This window comes from Hemiscyllium ocellatum, unplaced genomic scaffold (assembly GCF_020745735.1).
Source record: "Hemiscyllium ocellatum isolate sHemOce1 unplaced genomic scaffold, sHemOce1.pat.X.cur. scaffold_342_pat_ctg1, whole genome shotgun sequence".
Classification (NCBI taxonomy): domain Eukaryota; kingdom Metazoa; phylum Chordata; class Chondrichthyes; order Orectolobiformes; family Hemiscylliidae; genus Hemiscyllium; species Hemiscyllium ocellatum.
The window spans coordinates 203,109-222,038 of NW_026868418.1; the positions used below are offsets into that span (position 1 = coordinate 203,109).

The 18,930-nt window shown below is 45.5% G+C and overlaps 1 long non-coding RNA gene across 6 annotated transcripts in view; it reads left to right on the forward strand.

The window, feature by feature from the left end:
• Positions 1 to 229: 229 nt before the first annotated feature.
• LOC132813177 (uncharacterized) overlaps positions 230 to 18,930 on the forward strand; it is a 42,931-nt gene continuing 24,230 nt past the window's right edge. For 2 of the 6 annotated variants that reach the window (XR_009643975.1, XR_009643976.1), the window contains exons 1-5: positions 234 to 294; positions 2,057 to 2,145; positions 9,571 to 9,677; positions 14,880 to 14,986; positions 18,268 to 18,376. This is a non-coding gene — a long non-coding RNA (uncharacterized LOC132813177). Of the gene's footprint in view, positions 295 to 2,056; positions 2,146 to 9,570; positions 9,678 to 14,496; positions 14,554 to 14,879; positions 14,987 to 18,267; positions 18,377 to 18,930 lie in introns of those variants that run through there. The other 4 variants (XR_009643977.1, XR_009643978.1, XR_009643979.1 and 1 more) reach the window with 4 other exon arrangements.

Here is an 18,930-nt window from a genome sequence, read left to right on the forward strand (position 1 = left end):
TTGGAAGCACTAGCGCTGCTGCTGCTTCATCAGGTGGTTGTGTGTTTTTAACTTTGTCCCTCACTGTTGTAACTTATGAACAACAAAAGCCACGAAGCAGTGCGCATGCTCCAGCCAACAACGGTTCCAGGATAATTGATGTCAGCGGCGGACCAATGGAAGAACAGGGGCGGGGCTGGAGGACCTGCGGGGCTGTTGGCCCTCCGACCAATCAGAGTGAATGAGAGGCGGGACTTGATTATACCACGTGATCATCCTCGCGGACAGCGCGGCTGTGCGGGCGGAGAGCAGTCGGTAAGGAAAGAAATAAACAGCAGGAAGCGGGAGGGAAATGGTGTTGGTCTGGGCTGAGAGGTTTTGCGAACATTTGGTGCACATCGGAAAATACTAATTTGAAACTTACAGTCTCGTTTTGGCAGTAAACGGGAAAATGCCTCATTTCGCGATTGACTCGAGTCAGTGCCGCCATCTTTATTCGGGGCAACGATTCACTGGACACGTGCAGCCGCCATCTTTGTAGGGGGCAAAGTTCAGAGGGGTGTATGTGCAGCTCTCCCTGATAGAGAGTCATAGGGCAGGATTTACACAGAGCACATTCACACCCAGGGAAATGGATTTTTGTTTTTCTGTGGAATTGTTCTGTCATTCATTTAAATGATTTGGATATGAATAGAGGCGATACAGTTAGTAAGTTTGCAGGTGACACCAAAATTGTTGGTATGGTGGTCAGTGATAAAGGTTGTTTCAGAATACAATGGGATATTGATCAGATGGGCCAATGGGCTGGGGAATGGCAGATAGGGTTTAATTTAGATAAATGTGAGTTGCAGCATTTTAGAAAAGCAAATCCGAGCAGGACTCACACACTGAATTGTAAGGTCTTGGAGAGTCTTGCTGAACAAAGAGACCTTGGAATGCAGGTTCACAGTTCCTTGAAAGTAGAGTCACAGGTCGATAGGATAGTGAAGAAGACATTTGGTATGCTTTCCTTTGTTGGTCAGAGCGTTGAGTACAGGAGCTGGACAGGACATTGGTTAGGCCACTTTTGGAATATTGTGTGCAATTCTGGTCTCCCTATTATCAGAAGGAGGCACTTAAACTTGAAAGGTTTGAGAATTGATTTTCAAGGATGTTGCCAGGGTTGGAGGATTTGAGTTGCAGGGAGAGGCATAATAGCGGGGGCGATTTTCCCTGGAGTGTCATAGGCTGAGGTGTAATTTTGAAGAGATTTATATAATCGTGAGGGGCATGGATAGCGTAAATAGACAAGGTGTTTACCCTGGGGTGGTGGAGCCCAGAACTAGAGGATATAGGTTAAGGGTGAGAGGGGAAAATTCAACAGGGACCTAAAGGGCAACAAAAATTGTAACATTTCAAAGGCAGTTGAATAGGAAGGGTTCAGAGGGATGCCGGCCAAGTGCTGGCAAATGGGAATAGATTAGGTTCGAATATTTGGTTGGCATAGATGGGTTGTACTGAAGAGTCTGTTTCGGTGCTAGACATCTCTGACTGTGGGATCATAAAACTGCTCCGATTCGCCTCTGAGCACCTTGATGTCCACTTGTTCACTATCTAGCTTCCTCAGTCTCTGAGTGTATTTTTGCTCTGTTTAGTATTTTACTATTATGTTCACAGACCTTTCAGTAAATGAATTGTCCACTGCTGCCTGGCTCCTGACCATATTACAGACGAGGTAGTACTGGATGTGTTGAATCATATCGAGGTGGATAAATCCCTGGGACCTGTTAAGGTGTATCCCAGACATTTGTGGAAAGCTAGGAATGTGATAGCAGTGCCCCTCCCTGAGATGTTTATATTGTCATTGGTGACAGGTGAGGTGCTGGAAGGCATGTGCCATTATTTAAAAAGGTGGTAAGGAAAGGCCAGGGAACAAGAGAACAGTGAGCCTGAAGTCAGTGGCAGGCAAGTTGTTGGAAGGGATTCTGAGGGACAGGATTTACATGTATTTGGAAAGACGAGGAATGATTAGGGATAGATAGCATGGCTTTGTGTGTGGGAAATTCTCTCTCTAACTTGATTGAGTTTTTTTTTGAAGATGTGACAAAGATGATTGATGAAGGCAGATTGTGGACGTTGTCTATATGGACACTGAACGATGTTCCACAAAGCAGACTGGTTAGCAAGGTAAGATAACATGAAATGTTGAGAGAACTAGCCATTTGGATACAAAACTGGCTTGAAGGTAGGAGGCAGAGGGTGGTGCAGAGGGTTGATTTGTGGACTGGAGGCCTGTGAGCAGCAGCGTGTTGCAGGAATGGATATTGGGTCCTTAAATAATTGACTTGGATGTGAATATGAGATATGGTCAGTAGGTTTACAGAAGACACCAAAATTGGAGGTGTAGTGGACAATGAAGAAGGTTAGTTCAGAATACAACAGGATCTTGACCAGATGGGCCATTGGGGCGAGGAATGGCAGACTGGGTTCAATTTAGACAAATGTAAGCTGTTGGATTTTGGAAAGGCAAATCAGGGCAGGACTTATACACTTAATGGTAAAGTCCTTGGGAATGTTGCTGAACATAGAGACCATGGAATGCAGGTTCATTGTTTCTTGAAAGTAGAGTCATAGATAGGCAGACTAGTGAAGGTGGGGTTTGGTATGCTTATATTTATTGGTCAATGCATTGAGTACAGAAGCTGGGATGTCAAATTGTGGCTGGACAGGACATTGATTAAGCCATTTCAGGAATTATGTTTTAAGTTCGAAATCCCCTGTTCTGGGAAGGATGTTGTGAATCTTGAAAGAGTTCAGACAAGACTTACAAAGACTTTGCTAGGATTGGAGGATTTGGGCTACAGGGAGAGGCTGAATAGGCCAGGGTTAATTTCCCTGGAGAGTCAAAGACTGAGAGGTGACTTCATGGGGATTTATAAAATCATGAGGGGCATGGATACGGTGAACAGCCAGGGTCTTTTCCCCCCAGTTAGGTGGGTTCAAAACAATCGCATGGGCTTAAGTTGAGAGGGCAAAGATTTAAAACGGATCTAAGGGGCAAAGTTTTCAAGCTGTGTGTGGTGTGTGTGTGGAATGAGCTGCCAGATGAAGTAGTGGAGGCTGATACAATTACAACATTTGAAAGGCATCTGATTGGGTACATGGACAGGAAGGGTTTCAAGTGATACGGACCAATCGCTGGCAAATGGGGCTCCAGTTGTTGAGGATTCCTAGTTGGCATGGACAAATTGGACCAAAGGTCTGTTTCTGTGCTGTACATCTCTATGACACTAATAAATGAAAATAAGATGTGTTCCTCTTTTGTGGAGAGCTAGCAGAAGCACAGATAATTGTTCTTGGAGCTGAGAAGGTTAAGCAGTGATTTTGATCAGCGGCAAATTTGTTTCTAAGATATTTAATTTGCAGAGAGAGGGGAATTGTTAACAATGTCACAATTTTAGTAACTATTTTCAGGTAATTGGCAAATAATAAGTGAATATGTGAACATTATGTTCTTCAGTAAGTTCTGAGCATCTGGAATAGTCTGAATGGCAGCTGGACAGACTCAGCAATTATTCATAAACAGATTTGGAATTTTACCTTTTAAGGGAAGATTTGGGGTGCTATGGGCAAATGGGAAGGGAATTGGGACAGATTTGCAGCATTTCTAGAGGGAGAGAGTACAGCCCCAATGGGCTGAATAGCCCCCAGCCCCTGTGCTCTGTGATACTGTCCCATTCACTGTGAATGATGAAGCTCATCCCAGGCAGAGAGAGGGAGGAGCCCACCAATCATCCGGGGCCCATTGTGAGGTGAGTGATGTCAGCGCAGGCCAATAGGGCAGAGGGCAGTACTGGAGGACCAGGTCGTACGAGTTTGTCCTCCAACCAATCGGAGTGAATGAGGGCATCCTCAAGGTTGGAACTAAAGAAAGGCACATATCGCAGAGATTTGAGAAACTGGAGGACGTGTGATAGGGAGCGTTCTGTGGCTAGTGAGGAATTATATAAATAAGGAAGAGTTGTGAGGATGGTTTAGGTGACATTGATCAGGCGAGTTGAGGATGGAGGAATTTAGGGATCGTGAGGATTAGAGTCATAATGTTATACAGCAAGGAAACAGGCCCTGTGGTCCAACCAGTCCATGCCGACCATAATTCCAAACTGAACTAATTGTACCTGCCTCCGCTTGGACCACATCCATCCAAATATTTCCTATTTATGTACTTATCTGAATGTCTTTTCAATATTGTAATTGTACTCACAGCTACCACTTCCTCTGGAAGTTCATTCCACACGTGTATCTTTTTTATTAAAACCTTCATGTATTTTCTCAAATCTTTCTCATTTCTTCTCAAAATGAATGCACCCGAGTTTTGAATCCCCTCTCCCCCGGCTATTCACCCTGTCTACACTCTTTCTAATTTTATAAACCTCGAATAAGCTCACGCCTCAACCTCGTGCACGCCAGTGAAAAAATTCCCAGCCTATCCAGCCTCTCCTTAGAACACAATCCCTCCATTCATGGCAACATGCTGGTAAATCTCTTCTGAACCTGCTCCAATTTAATAATCTCCTTCCTATAACACCACAACCAGAACTGGACAGAGTATTCCAGAAGAGGCCTCCCCAACATCTTGTACATCCCCAACATAACGTCCCAACTCCTGTACTCCAAGGTCTGAACAATAAAGGTAAGTGTGCTTAGCACCTTATTAACCACCCTGTCTACATGTAACACAAACTTCAAAGACGTGAAGCCCTCGGTCTCTCTGTTCCCATATCACTACTCAGGGCCCTACCTTTATTGAGAGTAAGTCCTGCCCTCGTCTGTTTTGTCAGGTTGTTATATTTTGCATTTATTCCAATCCAAAAAAATTGCGTATAAAGGCAGTAGGGGTATAATTAAGAGGGAAATCAGGAAGCAAAAAAGGGACGTGAGATAGCTTTGGCGAATAGGTTTAAGAATAATCCGAAGGGCTTCTATAAATACATGAAGAAAAAAAGGCTAACTAGGGAGAAAATAGAGACCCTCCAAGATCAGCAAGACAGCCATTGTGTGGAGCTGCAGGCGATGGGCGAGATAGGAAACCAGTGTTTTGCATCAGTGTTTACTGTGAAGAATTACATGGGAGATATAGAATGTGGGGAAATAAATGGTGACATCTTGAAAAATGTCCATATTACAGAGGAGGAGGAGATGCTGGATGAGTGGCTAAGGAGCTGGTGCAGGGGAAAAGGATTCACATTTTTTTTGGATCATTGTGATCTCCTCTGGAGTAGAGTTGACCTGCATAAGAAGGATGGATTGTACCTGAATTGGAAGGTGTTAACATCCAGACAGGGAGATATTAGTGATACTCGGGAGGCATTAAACCAGTGAGGGAGTGGGTGTAAACCCAATAAGATAGTGAGGAAAGAGTATGTCTGAGACTGGTACAGTTCAGAAGTCAAATAGTCAAGGCAGGCAAGGGCAAGGCACAGAATGAAGTCGGACTGAGCAGTTGCACTGCATTTACTTCAATAGAAGAGGCCTGACAGGGAAGGCAGATGAGCTCAGGGTATGGTTTTGAACATGGCACTGGGATATTATAGCAACTACAGAGGTATCACTCAGGGATGGATAGGACTGGCAGCTTAATGTTCCAGGGTATAGATGCTATAGGAAGAATAGAAAGGGGGACAAGAGAGGAGGGGGAGTAGCATTTTTGATTCAGGATAGCATTATGTTTTTGCTTAGGGAAGATATTGCTGGGAGTACGCCCATTGAAGTTAGTTCGTTGGAACTGGGAAATAAGAAAGGGATGACCACCTTATTGGGGTATTCTGCATGGATTTTGTCTGAGTTCTCTGGTTTCCTCCCACAGTCCAAAGATGTGCAGGATAGGTTGGATTATCCAGGCTGAATTGTCCACAGTGTTCAGGGATGTGCAGGTTGGGTGGATTGTCCAGGCTGAATTGTCCGTAATGTTCAGGCATGTGTAGGTTGTGTGGCCCTCGGAAATGCAATGTTACTGGGGGAGGTGAGGAGGCTCTCAGGGTCAGTATCAGTGTGATGGGCTGAATGACCTGCTTCCACACTGTTGGGATTCTCTGATAATTCTACTAGTTTTAAAATAGTTACAGAAAATAATAGACCAGATATACATGTTAAGGTTCTGAATTGGACAAAGGCTGATTTTGATGGCACGAGGCAAGAACTTTCACCTGGCCCCTCCAGCCTGCTCTACCATTCAATAAGATCAGGGCTGATCTTTTCATGGCCTCAGCTCCACGTTCCCGATCTCCCACCATAACCCTTAATTCCTTTCCTGTTCACAAATCTACATTTTGCCTGAAAGGCATTCAAATGCTGCAGTCAGCAGGGAACGCCACAGATTCACAACCCTTTAGCTGAAGAAGCTCCTCCTGATCTCAGTCCTAAATCTGCTCCCCCTTATTTTGAGGCTCTGGAGTTGGACCCGTCCCCATTGGAAATAGCCTCCCTGCTTCTGTCTTATCTCCTCCCCTCATAATTTTATTTGTTTCCTATCCAACGTCCCATTCTTCTAAATTACAATGAGTATAGAACATGTTTTCTCAATCTCTCCACATACACCAACCCTCTCAACTCCCAACTCAAACTAGTGACCCTCCTCTGCACTCCCTCTAGTGCCAGTACATCCTTGCTAATGTAAGGGGATCAAACCTGTACACAGTACTCCAGGTGTGGCCTCCCCAGCCCCCTGTACAGCTGCAGCATAACCATCCCTCTGGCAATGAAGGACAATATTCCCTTCACTGCCTTAATTACCTGCTGTACCTGCAAACCAGCTTCCTGTGATTCATGCACAAGGACACCCAGCTCCCTCTGCACAGCAGCCTGCTGCAATATTTCACCATTTCATCATCCAGTTTGCTGTTAGTCCGACCCAAATGGATGACCTCACGTTTCCCAACATTGAACTCCATCTGCCAGATCCTTACCCACTCACTTAATTGATCTGTATCCCTGTGCAGACTTACAATGGACTCTGCAGACATTGCTTTACTCGTCTTTGTATCAAATGTGAACTCTGACACCGTACACTTGGTCCTCAATTCCAAAACATTTGTGTAAATTGCAAACAGTTGTAGTGTCAACACTAATCCAAACACCCGTTTATCCCCATTATTTATTATGTTGGTGAACCGATCCTGTATCAATGATAATTACCCATAATGCTGTGCATCTTTACCTTATACAGCAGCCTTTTGTGTGGCAACGTATCGAATACCTTCTGGAAATCCAGGTACACCACATCCACCGGTTCCCCCTTGTCCAACGCGCTCAAATAATTCCAGTAAATCCATTAAAAGTGACCTGCCTTTCATGAATCCATGCTGTGTCTGCGAAATGAGACAATTTCTACCCAGATATCTCACCACTACTTCCTTGAGAGATTCAAGCATTTTCTCCACTGCAGAAGTTAAGCTAACAGGTCCTTTTTGAAAAATAGTGGCACCAATTTGCAGCTTCCAGTCTGTCAAAACCATCCCAGAATCCAACAAATTTTAGTGAATTATCACGAGTTTGTTATTCTTCCCCCCCATCTACTTTAGTCCCTCGAATGCATTCCATCAGGGCCAGGAGACCCAGCTACCTTGAGGCTGTTATCTTTCCCAACATTGCCTCTTTACTGGGAATGATTGTTTCTCTGTCCTCATCTGCTATTGCCTCCACAGGCCTGCAACAATGAGAGTATATAGACAGTATGTTCCTGTTAAGGCCAAGGCTGGTAGGTGTAGGGAATGCTGCCTGTCGAAAGAAATTGAGGGCCTGGTCAGGAAAATGAAGGAGGCATTTGGCAGGTACAGAGAGCTGTGTTTGTGAGAATCCCTAGAGGAGTATAGGGGCAGTAGGAGTATACTCGAGGTAAACCAGGAGGGCAAAAAGGGGATATGAGATAGCTTTCGGAAATAGGTTTAAGGAGAATCCAAAGTGATTGTACAAACACACTAAGGACAAACGAGTAACCAGGCAGAGAATAGGTACCCGCAAAAATCAAGGCTGTCTGTGGAACCGCAGGAGGTGAGAGAGGTTCTGTATGAGTGGAGAGGTTTTACAAACACAATGTGCGCATCGGAAAACACATATTTTGTAACATCCCAGTCTCGTGTTTTCAGTAAATGGGGAATTGCCTCAGTGTGGCTGCAGGTATGTGTACGCGTCACCATCTTTATTCGGGGCAAGAATTCACTGGATACATGCGGAACTGCCAGCTTTGTAGGGGGCAAGGTGCAGCCAGGCGCATGTGCAGCCTTTCTGTGGTACAGAGTCATTGGGCAGGATTTACAGAGCACATTCAAACTCAGAGAAATGGATGTTTATTTCTGGATTTGTTTTGTCATTCATTTAAATGATTTGGTATCGTAAATGAGTTTGCAGGTCATACAAAATTGGAGATATTGTGGATAATGAAGAAGGTTACCTCAGATTACAATGAGATATTGATCAGATGGGGTTTAATTTAGATAAATGTGAGGTGCTGCATTTTGGAAAAGCAAATCAGTGCAGGACTTATACACTGAATGGCCAGGCCCTGGAGACGTTTGCGGAACAAAGAGACCTTGGACTGCAGGTTCATAGTTTCTTGCAAGTCAAGTTGCAGGCAGATAGGATGGTGAAGAAGGTGTTCAGTTTATATTCCTTTATTGGTTCGAGCATTGAGTACAGGATGTGGGAGGTCATGTTGCTGTACAGGGCATTCGTTAGGCCACGTTTGGAATATTGTGTGCAGTTCTGGCCTGCCTCCTATCAGAAGGGTGCTGTGAAACTTGAAAGGTTTCAAAAAAGACTTCCAAGAATGTTGTTAGTGTTGGAGGATTTGAGGTTGGAGGGTGGGGCTGTTTTCCCTGGAGTGCCATAGGCTGAGCTGTGATGTTATGGAGGTTTATACAATCATGAGGGGCATGAATAGAGTAAATGAACAAGGTGTTTTCCTTGGAGTGATGGTGTCCAGAAGTAGAGGGCATTGCTTTAGGGTGAACAAATAAAATTTCAAAGGGGCCTCGAGGACAACTCTTTCATGCAGTGGGTGGAATGAGCTGCCAGAGGAAGTGGTGGAGGCTAGTACAAATAAACATGTTAAAGGCATCTAAATAGACACATGATATGATTAGGAAGCGTTTATAGGGATGTGGGCCAAGTGCTGGCAAATGGGAATGGATTAGGTTCGGATACCTGGTTGGCATGGATGAGTTACACCGAAGGGTCTGTGTCGGTGCTATACATCTCTGACTGTGGGATCATAACAGCTTATACTGCTCTGCTCCATCTCTGGGCTCCCTCATGACCACTTTGTCAATATCTAGCTTCCTCAGTCTCGAACAATGGGTGTATTTTTGGTCTGTTTAGTATTTTCCTATTACTTTTACAGACATTTCTGTAAGTTAATTTTTCACTGCCGCCCAGCCCCTGACCGTGTGCTGCTTATTATTTTTTTTCTGGAAAATCTTTGACAGTCAAGAATTCTTTTTTCCAATGAGCAAGTGTATTTTCCTTACATTTCTGACTATAAATTCTGCACTATTTTCATTCCCTGTAATCCGTTTTGCACTCCCTGAAACATCAACTGTGTTTCTCCTTCCACAGATCCCAGTGATTAATGCCAAAGCCCTGTTGCCTGGGGAGAGGGTGATGTTTGACTTTCTTGTACAGCTGCAGTTTGTGTGGTGAAGGTGTTCCCACAATGTGGTTGGGTAAGAGACATTACAGATTATTCATTACAGCAACAGTGATGATTTGAAGATAATGTCCAAATCAAGAACAGTTTGTAGTTTCATTATCATGCTTATAATTTGACAAAAATGTTATTGGGAACTTTAGACATAAGGCCAGAGAAGGATGATATTAGGTCAGCTGACCAAAAGCATTGCCAAAAAGCAGGTTTTGAGGAATGTCTTAAAGGGAGAAAGCAGACCTGTGGCTGCGGATTTCAGACCTTGTTGCTTTGGCAACTGTAAAAGCAGCCACACAGGTGAGGTAATGAATTAACAGATCATTGTGAATCTCTCGAACAGAATGGGTTGTCGAGGTCTCAAAGGGTGTGAGATACAGCGAGCTAGGGATGGTCACAACCAAAAATTACATCAAGGGTGGGAATTTTAAATTGAGGGATGTGGGCCGGATGCTGGCAGGTGAGACTAGATCAGGTTGGGATATCTGGTCGGCGTGGACGGGTTGGATTGAAGGGTCTGTTTCCATGCTGTACATCTCTGTGGCTCTCTGTTGTTGGTTATGAATAGGAGCCTTTTGATGGATCAACAAGCTTTGGTATGAGGGAGTACTTGGGCAGCAGAGATTTAGGTTTTCTTGAGATTACAGGGAGGTTGAATGTGGGAAGCTGGTCAGGAGTGTGTTTGGATAATGGAGTCTGGAGATAACACAAGGGGGATGAGAGTATATGAGCTGAGACAAGAGTAGAATCAGCTAGAAATAGTGGTGTTGGAGTGGGACTGGGCTGTCCCCCTCACCTCACCTCTGGGATTCAGCTGGTTGTCAGGTTGTGAATCAGGCGGTAACACAATCGGGAGCTGAGTGGCCCTGGTGGAGCCTAAAATGAGTGTCACTCAGCTGGCTGTTGCTGAGCAGCTGCTGCTTGGTAGCCCTGTTGATGACATCTTCCATCACTTGACTGCTGATCGAGTGTGGACTGAGGGGTGGAAATTGGCTGGGTTGGATTGCCCTGTGTTTTTGTGTTGAACATGCCAGGGCAATGTTCCACATTGTCGGGTAGATGCCAGTGCTGGAGCGGTACGTGGCTTGGTGGGTGGCAAGTTCTGGAGCACAAGCCATCAGTATTATTGCCAGGATATTGGCAGGGCCCGTAGCCTTTGCACTACTTAACCATTTCTATTCAGTTTGAATAACATCAAGAATTGGCTTAAAACTCACATCTGTGATGTTAGAAACCACTGGAGAAGGCTGAGATGGTTCATCCCACTTTGCACTTCTGGCTGCAGATTGCTGCAAATGCTGTTATCTTATCTGGTCCTTGTACTGCTGGAGGAGCCTCACATATAAGGGTGGGGATATCAGTGATGCTTCCTCCAATGAGTTGTGAACGGTGATGGACAATTAAACAACTGGGTGTGGCAGAACTGCAGAGTTCTGATCTGATCTATTGGTTGTGGGATCACTTAGCTCTGTTGCTTGGTGCTGATGCTGTTTGAAATGCAGATGGTCCTGTTTAGTAGCTTCACCAGGTTGGCCCGTCATTTTTAGGTATGCCTGGTGCTGCTCATGGCATGCCCTCCTTTCCTGTTCATTGTGATGGGTGAGTGCGGGATGTACAAACCCATGAGATTACAGATTGTGCTGGAGTACAGTTCTGCTGCTGTTGATGTCCCACAGTACCTCAGAGAGATCCAATTTGAGATCCTACATCTCTTCAAACTCTGTCCCATTTAGAACGGTGATAGTGTCACTCAACACAATGGAAGTTTTTCTTAACTTTAAGCCAAGACTTGTGTCTCCAAAAGGAATGTGTGATGGTCGCTCTTACATCTGTCCATGACAGTATCGGTATCTGCAGCTGGTCAATTCATAACAATGAGATAAAGTATGTTTTTCCCTCTTGGTTCCCTCACCACCCACTGCAGACTCAGTTGAACAGCTGTGTCCTTTAGGACCTGACCAGCTCAGTCAGTAATTCTGTTGCAGAGCTAGTCTCGATTGTGGACATTGAAATCCTGTACCCAGAGTACGTTTGACACCATTTTACTTCCTCAGTGCTGCCTCCAAATGTTGTTCAATATGAAGGAGAAGTGATTCATCAGCCAAGGGAGGATGGTACGTGGTAATCAGCAGGAGCCATGAGATTTCCTGGTGTCCGGAGTCAATGCTGAGTACTCCCAGGGCAAATCCTCCCTGTCTGTGCCACCACCTCTGCCTGGTCTGTCCTGCTGGTGGGACAGGACATATCCAGAGATTTCAGGAGAAAGTGAAGACTGCAGATGCTGGAGATCAGAGTCGAGAGTGTGGTGCTGGAAAAGCACAGCAGGTCAGACTGATGAAGGGCTTAGGCTCAAAACATCAATTCTCCTTCTCCTCGGATGCTGCCTGACCTGTTGTGCTTTCCATCACAACACTCTCAATATCTTGGGATGGTGATGGTGGTATCTGGTCATTGTCTGTAAGGGTTGATTTCACGAGTATGAGTATGTCAGGCTGTTCCTTGATTGGTCTGTGAGACAGCTCTGCACATTTTGGCACCAAACTCCATATGTTAGTCTGGAGGACATTGCACCATCGAGACGGCTGATTCTGTGGTTGTATTTTCTGGTGCCCTGTTAGATGCCGAGTGGTCCATCTAGTTTCATTCCTTTGTTGAGACTTTGCAGTGATTAATACAGTGAGTAGCTTGCTGGGCCACTGTCGGGTTGGCAGGATTTTTTTCGCCATTGACAATCGTTCCATGGAGATTAGGAGATTCCTAATTCCGGTTATTTTTTTCTTGAATTCAGATTCCGCCATCTGCCAAGTTGGGATTCGAACTAGGACTTCAGTCGTTTGTTTTAATATTTTGAATAAAAGTTAAATACATTAGGTTTGTTCACTCACTTTAAACATCACTTACCCAGGTTTTGTTTCTTTGTGAAACACTGTCCATCATCCTGTCTCCTCCATCCTTCCCTCCAACAAGAGTTTGGAGCACATGGAGTTTGTCTGTCAGTAAGACTGAGATAATCTGATCTGCAGCCCCTCACCCTAATCTCATTAAACCAAAGACTTTCCAACTCTTTTTTTTCCTCCTCCTCCTCATCAGTCCCCCTCACCGATTCACAGATATTGTTCCTTGTTCAGTCTTTTCTGATTATGTCCTTCTCTCCCAAAATCCTGCTCCATTTCCACTCTCCCTTTCCTTTTTGAATTCCTTGCATTTGGTGTCCCTCCTGGATCTATCCTTGGTCCCTTCTGTATCTCACGTACACACAGCCAGGAGGTGACATTGTGCAAAAGCACCATGTTGGGTTTCACATGTACACTGACGATGCGCTGCTCTCCCTCCCCGTCATCCCTCTCCATTACTCCACTGTTACTCAGTTATCAAACTGCTTACCACATTCCCACTACTCGATTAGGTGCAGTTTCCTCCAATGAAGCATTGTAATGGTTAAACCTGTTGCGTGACAAATTTCTTTCCCTGACTGCTGAGCCTCTCCCTCTCGCTGGGAACTACACTCTTTACAGCATTGCAGTTATATCTGACGCGAAGCTGACCTTCTGATCAGACATCTACACAATCCCAAACACCAGGAATTCCAATCTCTTGAACGTTGCTTGTCTACTCCTCACCCCAGCTCCATTGCTACTGAAGCCCCTTACCCGTGTCTGTGTTGCCTTAAACTTGATGAATCCGAAACAGAACCCTTGATTCTGTGACTGACTCAGAATCTGGTTTCAGACTCCCCTCTCAGTACTTACCCTCAGACACATCAGTATTTATTCTGTCAAACCCCTTAAGAATCTGGTGGTGTGGTCTGATTGTAGCTGGTGGAAATGGCAGGGGATGATGTGTTGTATCTGGGTGGAAGGTAAGGACTTTGGGGGGGGGGGGCAGTGGTTCTATCCTTGTTGCAGTTGGAGGTGTGGGTTTCAAAGGCAGAGGTGCGTGAAGTGGAGGAGATAAAGTGGATGGTATTGACCACATGGGAGGGGAAATTGCAGTCCTTGAAATATGGGCCATTTGGTATGTTCTGGCCTCGCTGGAACACTGCAGTAAACATGAGAACTTATGTGTTAAAGTGGCAGGCAGCTGGAAGCTCAGGGTCTGTTTTTGCAGCAGAACGTCGATCATCAGTCGCCATTTCCACCACCTCCACTGAGATGCTGCCACACACAGGTTCCTGTCCCCTCCATTAACAGCTATGCACCCTCCCAGTCAGATTGTAATCCACTCCTTTTGTCTTTCCAAATGTTCCAGTCTCTCTCTGGGTTCTGTCCCTGCCTATTATTTAGTCTCTAACCCCTATCTCCTGCCGTACAAAGATCTGCAGGTTAGTTGAATTGGCCAAGCTAAATTTCCCATAATGCTCAGGGATGTGTAGGTGAGGTGCATTAGTCAGTAGAAATATACAGTAATAGGGTAGGGGAATGGGTCTGGGTGGGATACCATTCGGAGGGTAGACTTTTGGGGCCGAATGGCCTGTTTCCACACTGCCAGGATTCTAATGTTCCCAGCTCCCATCGGTTCTGAGGAAGGGCCACTGGACAGATTCCTGTTCCCAGATGCTGCCAGACCTGCTGAGCTTTCCCAGCACCTCCTGCTTGTTGTTCCTGATTGACACCATCCATCCACCTTCCGGGTTTGATTCAGGCAGGGGGAGGATCCCACCACTGACCTCACAATGGGGTCCAGCTGATTGATGGCAGCTTCGGACCAATAGGAAAAGGGGGTGGGACTGGTGGACCAAGTGATAAAGATGGTCATCCAAACAATGGGAGTGAATGAGGGGCGTGGCCAGTGGGATGACACGTCACCAGTAACTCCGCCTGTGCAGTGTCACGTGACTCGGCCGTTGGTGAATGTGGGGAACGCAAATAGGGAAGGGGAGAGTGGCCTCAGAGACAGAGGTAATGAGTCACTTCAGACTGGGAAGTTTTAATTACACTCTGTGCAGGTCGTTAGTCTGAATTAGAAACTCTTTCCCGCGTTTGCAGCAGATGGGAAAATGGCTGCGGCCCTCAGGCGGTGAGAGGTCCTGGGATATGGCCGCCATCTTTATTGGGGGCAAGGTACAGTGAGGGGCATGGACATGTCCCCTTCCAAGGATGGGGGAGGGGGAGGGGGAAGGTTTGAAGAGAGGCATTTACACATCAAGCACATACCAAGAAAAAAATATGTATTTATATTCTTCCTGCACTGACTGTGAGTTTTGTTTTGTGAATTCATTTCATAGGATATTAAATCAGAATAATTGAAGTTCGGATCTCAAAGCAAGTTTTTACAGTCAATGGAGTCATCAGGATCTGAATATCATTGGCATTTAACTGTGGAAGGAGAAAGGTTTGTCAGTTCTGTTTGTGGGAAAATATCTCCAATATTTTTGTTAAGCAGAAAGATGTACAAATTCGTGGTTGGAACACCCTTTGGGTGTGTGCTCTGTTCTGGGCCCTGCAGCTGAGGAAGGAGATATTGGCCTGAGATGGAGCACAGATTTATCCAAATTACACCTCGTCTCTTTGTAAGAACTCTCAGATTTAGACCCAATCACCCACTTCATGATGTTAACCTGTAAACTTGATATTTTCAATTACCTGCAAACTTCCCATTAAAACTCCTTTTAGACTCAAATTCCAGTACCTTTTCAGGTGGGATGTTCCAGCTTCTGACAACTGTCTGTTCATTCAGAAACTGCTGAGGTCCATGTTGACTCTGGGGTTACAAAGGGCTGAAATGAAAGATGAGATGCTGTCCCTGAGCTCCCATTGAGATGCATTGGAACAGTACAGGAGGCTGAGGGCAGTGTAGATGTGAGCAGGCAATGACAATGACAGGGCTGCACTGTGAGGGCTGCTTGGCTCAATGAGAGTGTTCTGGAGTTGGGTGTAAACAGAGTGAGGGGAGATGGGGAGAAGGTGAAGCTGAAACTCCGTTTTAGTTCAGGCCGTTCAGAAATTCACATGGTCCCATTGGGAACAGCCAGTTTTTAAGTGATACCTGCGGGGTATTTGTTAACAGTTTTTAATGTATTTTTCCTGAGGGCAGTTGAGAGTTAACCACATTGCTGTGGGTCTGGAGTCACATGTAGGCCAGACCAGGTGAGGATGACAGTTTCCTTCCCGACAGGACATGAGTGAACCAGTTGGGTTTTCTAACAATTGACAATAGTTTCATGGTCATCATTCGCCTTTTCATTCTCGATTGTATTGGATTCCGATGCTGCCATCAGCCATGTTGGGATTCTAACCCTAATCCTCGGAACACTGTACATTTCAATCATCTGGCAGGAATACCATTAAGCCATTGCCTTCCTTTTTTAGCAATATTTAAAAGCAAGTTCCATCATTCTACGTGTACAATGTGAGATAAAATACTGCGGTGTCCATGTGTCGGCCTCTCCAAAAGGTCAATCAACAGAAATTTGTTTGGGGGTGAAATATGTCACTTTTTTGTGGAGGGGGGAGGTGGTTTATTAAACAAAAACGAATCCAAATAAAAATCTTATGCCACGGACATGTAATTTCTGAAGCCAGAGGGGGATTACAGAGACAGGGAGAGTTGTGGGGCTGGAGGGGGATTACAGAGACAGGGAGGGTGGTGAAGCCGGAGGGGGATTACAGAGACAGGGAGGGTGGTGAAGCCGGAGGGGGATTACAGAGACAGGGAGGGTGGTGAAGCCAGAGGGGGATTACAGAGACAGGGAGGGTGGTGAAGCCGGAGGGGGATTACAGAGACAGGGAGGGTGGTGAAGCCGGAGGGGGATTGTTGTCCAAACATCACTGTGGTGTACATGGACTGCAGCATTTCAGGGAGGCGGTTAACCACCACTTTCTCCAAGACAAGTAAAGGTGGCCAATAAATACTGGTCTGGGCAGCAAAGGCACCCTCCAGTGAATAAAACCAAGCAGTGACCTCTCTGAGCTGACTTGCTGTGAAGTTAAAAACCTCTCTGGAAATGGAGTGGGCAGAGAAGAGAAACAGTGACATTTCACAGCTGCCCTCAGAGAGACCTCACCCTTGGAAGTACTCAGAGCCGGGATCAGCTCAGTGAGTTTCAGTCTCTTCAAACATCAATCTTAGTCAGTTTTATTTTATTAAATCTACAATCATGAGTCAGGTGAGGATTTCTTTTTAATGTCTTACGGTCTCTTGATTAAATGTTTAAGATATAAAACGTAAGCAATAAGTTATTCTCGGGCAGTATTTTTCGAGCAGTAAGACTGTGCCTTTGTCTTGGTCTGTAGATTAAGGCGGAGAGATGGCCTGTTGTAGAGTGGCGTGCTGTTCCTGTCGGATGTGGGAGATTAGGGAGAGTTTCAATGATCCTGATGATTTGTCTGCAAGAAGTGTGATTGCAAATCCTATTGGATCACATGGATTGGTGGAGGAGTGATTAAAGGCAGTGAGGAATTGACAGGAGCCGGGGAGTGTGATAGGCGGCAGTCTCCGGATACTGCAGATACAGTCAGGTAGGTGGGTTACCTCCAGAAAAGCTAGGAGGGGTAGGTAGGTACTGCAGGAGTCTCCTGTGGCTATCCCCATCTCAGACAAGTGTACTGTTTTGGAAAATGTAGGTGGTAATAGACTTTCAGGGGAAAGTAGCACTGACAGCCAAGTTACTGGTACTGAGACTGGCTTCTAACATAATGTGAGGTGTATCCAGTTCCACACGATCGATGGTGATAGGGGACTCTCTCGTCAGGGGCACAGTCTGCCGTTTCTGCAGCTGACAGTGAGAGATCAGAATGGGGTGGTGCTGCCCTGGTGCCAGTGTCAAGGATGTCTCTCAGAGGGAGCAGAACATTCTCAAAGGGGAAAATAACCAGTGGGAGGACATTGTACATTGGTACCAATGACATAGGAAGGGGAAAGCATGGGGTCCTGAGGAGCAGGGAGATTTGCTAGGGCCACTCGGGAGGCATTAAACCAGTGAGGGAGTCGGGGTAATCCTAAAGAGATAGTGAGAAAAGAGGTGAGTCTGAGGCTGGTACTGTTCACCAGATCAGACTGTCAAGGCAGGCAAGAGCAAGCTACAGAATGAGGTGGGACGGACCAGTTACACTGCATTTATTTCAGTGCAAGAGACCTGACAGGTCAGGCAGGTGGGCTCAGGGTATGGTTTTGAACATGGCACTGGGATATTACAGCAATTACAGAGGCAGCACTCAGGGATGGATAGGACTAGCAGCTTAATGTTCCAGGGTATAGATGCTATTGCAAGGGGACAACAGAGCAGGGGGAGAGGTGTTTTTGATTAGGGATAACATTATGGCTGGGCTTCGGGAGGATATTCCTGGGAGTACATCCAGGCAAGTTATTTGGTTGGTACTGAGAAATAAGAAAGGGATGACCATCTTACTGGGATTGTATTATAGACTCTCTACCAATAGTCAGCGGGGAATTGAGACACAATTTTACCGGCAGACCTCAGTTATCTGTAAAAATATAGTTGCAATGATAAGGGGTTTTAACTTTACCAACATGGCCTCGGAGTGCTGTAGTGTTAAGGGCTTGGATGGAAATGTATTTGTTCAGTGTGTACGAGAACATTTCTGATTGAGTTTGTAGGATGTACCTACTAGAGAAGGAACAAAACCTGACCTGTTTCCTTTATTCATTCACAGGATGAGGCTATCACTGGCTCGGCCAGCATTTATTGCTGCGTTTACCCAGAGGGCAGTTAAGAATCAACCACGTTGCTATAGTTCTGGAGTCCCATGCAGACCAGACCAGGTAAGGATGGCATTTTCCTTCCCTAAAGGTCATGAGTGAACCACATGGGTTTTTTCAACAATTGACAATGGATTCCTTGTCGTCACTAGATTATTTTTTCCAGATATTTATTGAATTCACTTTCCAAAATCTGCCGTGATGGGATTCAAACCCAGGTCCCCAGAACGTTATCTGGGTCTCTGGATTAACTGTCTAGTGATAATTTCACTCCATCATCACTGCCTCTTAGGAAATGAGGCAGGGTGAGTGACTGAGGTATCAGTGGGGCAGCACATCAGCACCAAAGATCCCACAGTATTGTGGCTCAGTGGTTAGCGCTGCTTCCTCAGCAACAGAGACCTGGGTTTGATACCAGCCTCAGGCAACTGTCTGTGTTGGAGTTGGCACATTCTCCCCAGTGTTTGTGAGGGTTTCCTTCGGATATTCAAATTTACTCCTGCAGTCCAAAGATGTGTAGGTTAGTTGGATGAACCATGTTAAATTTCCCATAGTGTCCAGATGCAGTATATGAGGTTTTGGGATGTGCAGGCAAATCTCTGCCTGATGTGAAAAGA